Consider the following 11,904-nt stretch of genomic DNA (forward strand, 5'->3'; position numbering starts at 1 on the left):
TGGCATAAGAGGAAAAGTAAAGTGTTCTATTATATAATTCCATTTATATTTAGGATGCAATGTAGAAATATAATCGACTCAGGGCTTCCTTGGTATTTTATGTTATCGACCTCGGAAGAATTAATAGTTAGGTTGACGTTTGTATGATTTGAACTCGAAACGTGGAGGATCGTGACTAAATACACCAGGTATTCGACAGTGTAACAATTTTTATTATTTTTGATATCGAAGTGTGTGAATTCCAGAAAAGGCTTTTAGTTGTATATACGCCCAGGTTTCTTATTTCTTTATTGCCCACAAGGGGCTAAACATAGAGGGGACAAACAAGGACAGACAAACGGATTAAGTCGATTATATCGACACCAGTGCGTAATTGGTACTTAATTTATCAACCCCGAAAGGATGAAAGGCAAAGTCAACCTCGGCGGAATTTGAACTCGGAACGTAACGGCAGACGAAATACCTATTTCTTTACTACCCACAAGGGGCTAAACACAGAGGGGACAAACAAGGACAGACAAATGGATTAAGTCGATTACATCGACCCCAGTATTCATCAGATACTTAATTTATCGACCCCGAAAGGATGAAAGGCAAAGTAGACCTCGGCAGAATTTGAACTCAGAACGTAACGGCAGACGAAATACTGCTAAGCATTTCGCCCGGCGTGCTAACGTTTCTGCCAGCTCACAGCCTTTTATACGCCCAGGTTTCTGCACAGTTTCCCTCTCCAAATTCCATTGAAGGTTTAAGAAAAAAGAATTTTTTTTACTTGCTGCTTCTGAAAGAGGTAGTTGTGCCCATGATTCTTGCATTTCTTCTGAGACCCGTGAACTTGATGCAGTTATTGTTCCGTTTTAACTGTCGCGGGTCAACACCTCTAAGGGGAAGATTCCAGAAGGCGATGTTCTCGAAATGAAGTATTGACCGTAATGGTTACAGTGGGATCGAAGTAGAAGCAACAAGCAGGGCCAGATTAAGACCCATAGAGGCCCTAAGCACTTGAAAGATTTTGATGCTCTCATATATATGTAATTAAAAATATAAACAATAAGAAACCATAAAATAAATTTTTATTTCTCAAAATGAAACAAATCTAACTGTAAGATGGAAAATAATGTTTATTTTTGTATACTTCCACTTTATTTATATTTGAAAAGTTTTCTTCTTGTTTTAATTGCAAATTCTTTGGTCAGATCCTCACTATGATACCATGAACACTTCGAAATTATATTTCCGATCATATAAACCACTTTGAATAATACTTTTAGTATGTTTAAAGTGATTTAATTTGTGCCGTTAACCATTTACCATTTCTTATTTCTTTATTGCCCACAAGGGACTACACACAGAGGGGACAAACAAGGACAGACAAAGGGATTAAGTCGATTATATCGAACCCAGTGTGTAACTGGTACTTATTTAATCGACCCCGAAAGGATGAAAGGCAAAGTCGACCTCGGCAGAATTTGAACTCAGAACGTAGCGGCAGACGAAATACCTATTTCTTTACTACCGACAAGGGGCTAAACACAGAGAGGACAAACAAGGACAGACAAACGGATTAAGTCGATTACATCGACCCCAGTGCGTAACTGGTACTTAATTTATCGACCCCGAAAGGATGAAAGGCAAAGTCGACCTTGGCGGAATTTGAACTCAGAACGTAGTGGCAGACGAAATACCGCTAAGCATTTCGCCCGGTGTGCTAACGTTTCTGCCAGCTCACAGCCTTATCCCATTTCTATGGTGCTTCCCTTCTCTTGATGTCCTAAGCACGTGCTTATTTTGTCTAATGGTTAAATACAGTGCTGGCAATAAGACTGACGCGAGGCGGAGAGATATGTGGGTCGGGGATACCCGAGTAGTCGAAGTGCGAGGCCAGCCGGCTCTGAGGATCAGTAGCCATATATAGTAGCGATAGAAAGGGGACAGAGAGAGAGAGAGAGAGAGAAATTGGAGCGTGTGTATTAGTGACTGAATGCCAATTAGTCTAATGACTTTTCTCTGGGCGCGATCTAGGATATCTTGGAGCTTAGCAGCAACACCGTCATAGATGTGGTTGCAGTACTTTATTGCAACCTTTAGCTTTTGGTTTATCTATATAGTCTTTAACTGTGGAGGCGCAATGGCCCAGTGGTTAGGGCAGCGGACTCGCGGTCATGGGATCGCGGTTTCGATTCCCAGACCGGGCGTTGTGAGTGTTTATTGAGCGAAAACACCTAAAAGCTCCACGAGGCTCCGGCAGGGGATGGTGGTGATCCCTGCTGTACTCTTTCACCACAACTTTCTCTCACTCTTCCTGTTTCTGTGGTATCTGTATTTCAAGGGGCCGGCCTTGTCACTCTCTGTGTCACGCTGAATATCCCCCGAGAACTACGTGTCTGTGGAGTGCTCAGCCACTTACACGTTAATTTCACGAGCAGGCTGTTCCGTTGATTCGGATCAACCGGAACCCTCATCGTCGTAACCGACGGAGTGCTTCCATTCCATAGTCTTTAACTGCTGCCTCCTCCCTGGAGCTCTAGCATGACGTGGCGGAGAGGCTTGCGTTCCTGTGATCTCGAGAACAATGCTAATAGGAGCATCCTGCAGTTAGCTGTATTACTGAAAACGGCAAAGACGTTGGTGATCTTCCAGACTAAATATGATTCATCATTCCAAGTCCTCAATAGCAGATAAGACAGAAGATGTGAAATAATTCACACAGCGGTTGGAAAAGCGAAAGCTGACTGCCGGATGCCGGATATCCATAAGTTCCAATCGTGTTGAATTACTTTCTCATTGGAAACTAATGAAAATCTGTTAAGGACAGTATATTTAATGATGTACTGGGATGGGAAGCACTCCGTCGGTTACGACGACGAGGGTTCCGGTTGATCCGATCAACGGAACAGCTTGCTCGTGAAATTAACGTGTAAGTGGCTGAGCACTCCACAGACACGTGCACCCTTAACGTAGTTCTCGGGGATATTCAGCGTGACACAGAGAGTGACAAGGCCGGCCCCTTGAAATACAGGTACAACAGAAACAGGAAGTAAGAGTGAGAGAAAGTTGTGGTGAAAGAGTACAGCAGGGATCACCACCATCCCCTGCCGGAGCTTTAGGTGTTTTCGCTCAATAAACACTCACAACGCCCGGTCTGGGAATCGAAACCGCGATCCTACGACCGCGAGTCCGCTGCCCTAACCACTGGGCCATTGCGCCTCCGTGTACGCAAGTACGAGGGTGAGTCAAAAAGTAATGCCATTTTGTTTAGGACAGGTATAATTACCAACACAGGAACATGTATCATACATCAAAATGAAGCTGGTCCTCGATCACATTCCTACTCCTCAACATAGTCACGCTTTCTCTCAATAGTAATTTTCCACTTTCGAATGAGAGCATATATCCCTGCCCCGTAAAATTCTGTTAACTGTTCTTTGAGCCACTTCTTCACTACAGTTTCCAATTCCTCATCATTGGACTATCATCGTCACTGGACTATCATCTCTTCAGCCCCATGAAAGAGGGTTTGAGAGGAAAACATTATTCCAGTGACGAGGAAGTGGAAACTGTAGTGAAGAAGTGGCTCGAAGAATAGTCAACAGAATTTTACGGGGCAGGGATACATGCTCTCATTCGACGGTGGAACATTACTATTTAGAGAAAGTGTGGCTATGTTGAGGAGTAGGGATGTGATCCACAGAGGAACAGCTTCATTTTGATGTATGATACACGTTCCTGTGTTGGTAATTATACCTGTTCTAAACAAAATGGCATTACTTTTTGACTCACCCTCGTAATTTTCTCCGACATCCTACTATTTCTGCTATATTGTGGGGTTTTATGCCATATTTTGGTGGCATAAAAGATTCGCGAGCATTCTAGACGCACCCAGTTTTAGCAGCGCATATTCAGGAAAAAATGTATGTGTTATAGACTTAACTTCGCATGCAGGACTTGTGATTTTTGAGACATTTTGGGAGTGGGTTGGAATGAGTCTTATATGGCATGCTATCAAATTCAGTATTTATTATTTTTAATTTTGCTTCAAGTAGAGGGCATCGCCCTTAATCCATAAAGTTGTTTAACCCCAGGTCAACCCTGAATGAACAGATCTATGATCAAAGGCATTCTATCCATGATCATCCCGCTTTAGTATATCTAAGATTGCTTTGTGCCATAACCGATGAAGTCGTTGTTGTTTAGCTCCGAGTTAACCCTGAATAATCAGATGTATGATCAAAGCCATTCTAGCCATAATCGTTCCGCTTTTAGCATATCTAAGACTACATTGTCCAAACTGTTGATTTTTTAAAAATACAATACAGTGTAATTTGAGCAGATTGTGCGAGCATGTAGAATCTCTATCGCTGGCTTGTAGATCATAGAGTGTCGACTTATGAAATAAGAAACTTATATAAATAACAATATGTTACTGTTTTGTTATTATTTAGCTTCTTGTGAGCTCTAAGTGAGTACATTTAAGATAAGAAAAATTACAGCAGGGCCATCCTGTATTGTTTACATACATTGTATCTAGGACTGCCTTATCTAATACTGCAACGTTGGCTCATGACAAGTTCTGAAAGTTGAATGTTCAAAATGGTTTGGTACGGGTAGAGAGAGTAAAGACGCGAAGAAAGGAAATACGGGATAGACAGAGTGCAAAGAGGTATTCTGTAACTGGTATGTTCAAAGAGAAAAGGCAAATTGATATAGAAACAATTTTTGTTGGGCAGGAAAGTAGATACGTTATTAATTTTGTAATCTGCAGTCTAAGAAGAAAAAGGGTCTGTACTGACATGTTCTTGGTTTAACCCATCTCACAAAATCTGAATGCATTTACTGTAACTGGAAAGAGCATCCTTTATAGTATAAAGTGCAAATGTACTATAATTTTACTCGCTATATTTCATAATTTCAGATCCTTAACTTAAACACATCTCCATTTTGAGTGTAGAATTTTCATATGTTAGACTTGGAACTATCACGAAATACCTGTCCCTGCAGTCAACTGGATATGTCATGGTTTGTAGAATAAAGACGACATTTTGTTGACAATCCTCAGAAGGGCCTATCAGTGAATGCAGAATATTTGCCTAAAGTGCTGTGCCAATTAAAGAAGGCACTGAAAGAAAACTGCAGAAACCTGATCTCTTTTGACAGAACAGTGCTACTGTTCTCCGGGCTAGGAAAACAACATTAAATCTTTTTCAGTTATTGAAGCTACGAACACTAAAACTGTAAAAACCTATACCATCCATCTATCCTACTTACTAAATCTAATTCCGTCGGCCTATTTTCTATTCCCAAATCTTAAAATAAATTTCAAAACGAAGCTATAGCAGAATGGTATTTCAGTGACCATTAATATGATTTTTCAGGAGAAGGCTTACAGAAGCTTGTGAGGCGAACTGTTGAGTGTATTGAAGTGTGGGGTGAATACGTGGAATATAACAGAAGTTTTGTGGCTATTCCCTTTGTTTTGGGTTTATAACTTTTGAACATCCCCTCGTATATTGCCTGAGTATCCACACGTCTGTCCCCACTATTGTGCCTTTTCTTCACGTAGTTGTTTACATGTCTATGTTCTACACGACCATACATCATTATAACTGTGTGATCAGATGTTTGTGTGTCCACGTGACTGTCTCCATGTTTGTGCAACGACGTGTGTATGCTTCCACAAATCTATGTTTCAGTATGATTGCATGACCAAAAGTTTGCGTTTCCACATGATGATGCGTTAGTAAAACTGTATGATAACATATCTATGTGTTCCCTGACAGTTTTTCCATGCGACTTCTATTAATGACAATTATAATCCAGTAAAAGCAGTGAGTTGGCAGAATCGTTAGCACACCGCACAAAATGCTTAGTGGTATTTCGTCTGCCGTTACGTTCTGAGTTCAAATCCCGCCGAGGTCGACTTTGCCTTTCATCCTTTCGGGGTCGATTAAATAAGTACCAGCTACGCACTAGGGTCGATATAATCAACTTAACCCCTTTGTCTGTACTTGTTTGTCCCCTCTATGTTTAGCCCCTTGTGGGTAATAAAGAAATAAGAATCGTTAGCACGCCGGGCAAAATGCTTAGCAGTATTTCACCCATCTGTATGTTCTGAGGTCGACTTTGCTTTCATCCTTCCGGAGTCGATAAAATAAGTACCAGACACTAGCGTAGCTGGGGGAGGGGAGACGTAGGGGCAGTCCGTCCCAAGCAGCACTTTTAAGGGGCGGTAGGCTGGGAGAAATGCTTAGCGGTATTTCGTCTGCTGCCACGTTCTGAGTTCAAATTCCGCCGAGGTCGACTTTGCCTTTCATCCTTTTGGGGTCGATTAAATAAGTACAAGTTACGCACTGGGGTCGATATAATCGACTTAATCCCTTTGTCTGTCCTTGTTTGTCCTCTCTGTGTTTAGCCCCTTGTGGGTAGTAAAGAAATAGGTACTTTTAGGTCTGCTATAGGCAATGTGCTTTTTTTCTGTGGGGTCCGGGGACGGCAAACGGAAGGGCCGCCCCGGGCGGTACACACTCTACCTACGCTAGTGGTATCATTGAGAACTGGGGTCAATGTAATCGGTTTAGCTCCACCCCAAAACTGACTGGCCTTGTACCAAAATTTGAAACCAAACCAGCAATACGGTAAATTAATTGTTGATGTCACATGTCGATAAGAATCGCCAGAAAACAGTCACACATAAGTCTTGTCTGTCATTATACCTATAATATGGAAAAGTGTCTTGCTTTAGGGAAAGATAATATTTGTAAGAAAGAAGCATTTTCAACCTGTCTACCAGACTTCTAGGATAGAATTTAAGAAAGCGTCCGAAGTTTATGCTGATACAAGTCGTGACCAGGAGTCGAAGTTATGTCTCTAACATCGGGATCAGTGATTCCAACTCACTGATCTCCATTAAATTAAACAATATTGAAGTACAGATGCAAGAAAACACTGGTAGCAATGTTATTTTCGTCTCAAGGAACGTCTGAATGAAAGTAAGCTTTTGCAATACCAACCGCAAACAATTCAACAGGGTTTTTTTTATCAAACTGTTGGGATAGTTTCGAGAACTATTTATGTTAGGAATGGGATTCCACATATAAGGGTTTCCAATAATGCTGCAAAGTTCTGCGACGAGACATTGTTAAAATGGCTTAAGAAGATAAGCTGCAAATCTTTTAAGCTGTAGCGTACCCTTACTGAAATTCATCCTCTCTCTCTCTCTCTCTCTCTCTCTCTCTCTCTCTCTCTCTCTCTCTCTGACATATCTTTATATATAAAAGTGAGGTTGTGTGCTGTCTGTCTCTTACGATTTAGATTCCTAACTACTCCCACATTTTGCGGTGCAGTTTAACCAAAACCGGGTATCTTATAGTCGTGATTCATATCGAGCCCTTCTGGGTATTAGCGCGCGTCTACGATGAGTCTACGATTAAAAAAAAAATTTACCATCAATTTTTCCCATTCTTAATGCATTGTTGGCATATATAAGGCAAGTAACTCTCTAAAAATTTATTATTAAATCTCAGAACGTAAAAAGCTACAGTAACACTCCCCTTGTGGTTAGCCATATTGAGATGGCTATTATACTTTACATCTCTAAAAATGCTTATATAGTTATTTCCCTTACAAACCCGAGCAACGCCGGGCGATACTGCTAGTATAACATAAATACGGACGTAGCAGATAAGAACTAATCTTCGGCCGCTTGGGCTCTGTTGTGTCCACTACTCTGATTGGTTGGTATTGGCGCAGTTTGTCTCTTGCTGTATTACGCGCTAATGTGCGACCCAACCAATCGCAGCTTTCTGATAATCGTTTAACGGTCAGGTCAGATTGAAATTAATACAAACTGGGAAAATGGGAATTAAAGATTTTTCTAAATAGTTTGGATGTTTTGGCGCATACTTATCGAAATTTTTACTCGGTTACCCATCGAATCCCCCAGCTGGAACAAAGCAAAATCCTTCTGCATTGATGATACGCACACTTAGAATACCTTTTGCAACTGGTGCACTTCTTCGGTATATCCCAAAACGCGGCAAAATACTCGAAAAGGTTCTATATCTAATACAGAGGAGTTGAAATACGTAACTAGTCGTTAACAAAAATTACAGAACAATTCTGGTGCACAGTGGCTAATACGAAAATGCCCGAGAATGAAGAGAGATTCTAAACTAATATTAGAAGCAAGACCAAGTCTAGATATTCAGAAAACCGGCTTGCAACGATCGATGATCGTGGATATCCTATCACCAAATGAAGCAAATGTTGATACCACTAACACGACTCTTAATGATGTTAAACGAAGCAAGAATTGTGAACATGCAGCGAGATGTAGTATTGCACTAGAGTTGCACGCGTTTCGATGACGATATCATGCAATCTAATTAAATGGTCACGCCATGAAGACTATTTAAACTATTTAATACGATTGTCTTATTAATGAAGTCAAGTTTGCTTCCTCAAACTGATTACATAACGCTTCCTTGTTTTTAAAACCTTTATAGAAAAAAATTCCTCATTCATGTGAAAGCTAAAGTTGAGAGATTACTGTATTTTGGGGTGTGATAACATTATCAGAAATGAACGTAAAGCTAGTTTTTGGTCATTGTAGCATGCTCTTCATAGGCTGGTGTAACTGCTGCTATATCTCCAGTAAATCCATATAAACGAGGATCAATATAATTGGAAATATCCTACCCCGTTCCGCTGCTAATTGTTGCTTATACATACATTCTTACAGAAGTTTGTATTTTTAACTGCCCATTTCAGCCTTCGTGTTCCAGGGTGGATACAGTTGAATGGCTGTTTCTCAGTATTTTGGCCTCATTCCATCTGAAACAGTTGTCGTTCATCTAATCGATTGCTGTGCACATTACTCTTTTTACTCTTTTACTTGTTTCAGTCATTTGACTGCGGCCATGCTGGAGCACCGCCTTTAATCGAGCAACTCGACCCCCGGGACTTATTCTTTTGTAAGCCCAGTACTTATTTTATCGGTCTCTTTTGCCGAACCGCTAAGTAACGGGGACATAAACACACCAGCATCGGTTGTCAAGCAATGCTAGGGGGACAAATACAGACACACAAACACACACACACACACACACACACACACACACACACACACCACACACATATATATATATATATATATATATATATATATATATATACGACGGGCTTCTTTCAGTTTCCGTCTACCAAATCCACTCACAAGGCTTTGGTCGGCCCGAGGCTATAGTAGAAGACACTTGCCCAAGGTGCCACGCAGTGGGACTGAACCTGGAACCATGTGGTTGGTAAACAAGCTACTTACCACACAGCCACTCCTAATTCGAACCAAGCGATATACAACATTAGTCTGATCTTAATATTACAACGTTCAATTAAAGTCGGATAGTTGTTTCTGTTGTTGTTGTTGTTGTTGCAACTGTGAGTGACTTTCTTTTTCAGACTCGTCCTTCCGTTTTTGTAAACGTAGGGTATGACATGAAGGAGATTTGGTTGCCATTTCTTGCAGTTTAAGCAACCACTTAGGTGTCCATGTCGATTCTTCGTTGCAGTTGTTGATGTTATTGTTGTTACACTTTTGCTTGTTTTACTTGACTGTGGCCATGCTGGAGCACCACCTTTAGTCGACCAAATCGACCCCAAGACTTATTCTTTGTAAGCCTAGTACTTATTCGATCGGTTTCTTTTGCCGAACCGCTAAGTTACAGGGACGTAAACACACCGACATCGGTTGTCAAGCGATGTTGGGGGGTCAAACACAGACACACAAACATATACACACACACATACATACACATATATATATATATATATATATATATATATATATATATATATCTATATATATATATATATATATATATATATATATATATATATACGATGGGCTTCTTTCAGTTTCCGTCTACCAAATGCACTCACAAGGCTTTGGTCAGCCTGAGGCTACAGTAGAAGACACTTGCCCAAGGTGCCACGCAGTGGGACTGAACCCGGAACCATGTGGTTGGTAAGCAAGCTACTTACCACACAGCCACTCCTACGCCTACATCGTTGTTAATACTCGTGATACTTTTTCTGTTGCTGTTGTTGTTGTTTTGGGTGTTGTTATAATTGCAGTTGCAATTTAACTCTTGGTGTTGTAATTTAACTCTTGTGAGATCAGCCTGTAACAATTGATTGGTAATCGGATATTGGGTACCTTTTGGTTATCTCACCCCCATTATTGTGGCGACAAGAGATTGGATTAAAATAGATCCTTTGGATCTTTTCTTTTTGAACGGCAGTTTTCAACACAATTTCTAGTTAACTAAACACTTTAAAACTTCGTATACTGGTAGAATGTGTCAAAATAAAACATTTTTTTCTCTTGGCTTTCTTGATTGTAATTCGTTTGTTTAACGTAGTTTAATTTTTCGAATTTTAACCAATCAATTGCCTCTAATTGAGCTAAAATCATTTGCTGCGTCTAAAACTGAGACAACATCCTGTCACTGACCCTAACCCTAAATTTTAGCCTTTCGTTGCTTTTTTCTTAATTGTTAAATTAATTTAAGGATAACAATTACGAAAAAAAAAATGAAAGCAATGGAAAATAATTTAAACAATTAACAAACAAAATAATTCTATAATTTTATACACACGCTTTCTGTACGTATACATAACGAAAGGCTAAAACGAAAGCAAAAACTCAAAACAAAAACAAAACGAATAATCCGTTTGTCTGTCCTTGTTTGTCTCCTCTATGTTTAGCCCCTTGTGGACAATAAAGAAATAAAAATAACTAGTATGATCTATATTTGGCCCAGTCAGCTGACTGCCTGAAGTGGTTGACACTTCTCACAATATCCTCATGCCCTAATAAATAAATAACAATAAGCAAACAAAAATATCTCACTCTTAACTGAAAAGTAGACTACTACAGTTAGAGGAGTTACCTGAGAAAGAAATAAGCATATACTGTGGGTTGCAATGATCCACAGGTGAATTCAAAGACCCAGTCTTAATTAGTGAAGAGTATTATGCAGGGTCTCTGTTAGTCAATATTGACCATGTATCTGTACATGTAGGTCTGGTCCAAACTTTTTAAACAAAACTTGCAGATATAGGTGCAGGAGTGGCTGAGTAGTAAGTAGCTTGCTTACCAACCACATGGTTCTGGGTTCAGTCCCACTGTGTGGCACCTTGGGCAAGTGTCTTCTACTATAGCCTCGGGCCGACCAAAGCCTGTCGTATATATGTATATATATATATATATATATATATATATATATGTATATATATATATGTGTGTGTGTGTGTGTGTGTTGTGTGTGTGTGTGTGTGTGTGTGTGTGTGTGTGTGTGTGTGTGGTGTTTGTAATATAAATTAATATAATAATATAAATAATATAAATTAATCATATGTATTGGCTTAAGTTTTTCATTGTTTGATTTGCCTAATAGTGGTTTTGTCTCTAATTTAATATAATATATATATATATATTATATATATATATATTTATATATATATGTGTGTGTGTGTGTGTCTGTGTTTGTCTCCCCAACATTGCTTGACAACCGATGCTGGTGTGTTTACGTCCCTGTATCTTTAGTGGTTTGGCAAAAGAAACCGATAGTATAAGTACTATGTTTACAAAGAATAAGTCCTGGGGTTAATTTCCTTGACGAAAGGCGGTATTCCAGCATGGCCACAGTCAAATGACTGAAACAAGTAAAAGAGTAATACCCCAATATTACTAATTTATCCTCTTCATACCTCTGATGTTTATCCAAGAAAGAGGCCGCTGACTTGGGCCAATACAGTTTGGTATTAGTGTCTTTGCAGGTCCTCTAACAGCACTGCAAGTCCATCACCCTGGAGTGGTACCTTATTATCGACCCTCATAAGGATGAAAAG

The 11,904-nt window shown here is 39.9% G+C and overlaps 1 long non-coding RNA gene across 1 annotated transcript; it reads right to left on the minus strand.

The window, feature by feature from the left end:
* Nucleotides 1–8,558: 8,558 nt before the first annotated feature.
* LOC118763211 lies at nucleotides 8,559–9,453 on the minus strand. Its single transcript, XR_004998961.1, has 2 exons — nucleotides 9,325–9,453; nucleotides 8,559–8,872 (listed from the first exon to the last, which is right to left on the minus strand). It is a non-coding gene; the product is annotated as an uncharacterized LOC118763211 (long non-coding RNA).
* Nucleotides 9,454–11,904: the final 2,451 nt, after the last annotated feature.

The sequence above is a fragment of the Octopus sinensis genome, linkage group LG4 (genome assembly GCF_006345805.1).
Source record: "Octopus sinensis linkage group LG4, ASM634580v1, whole genome shotgun sequence".
NCBI lineage: Eukaryota > Metazoa > Mollusca > Cephalopoda > Octopoda > Octopodidae > Octopus > Octopus sinensis.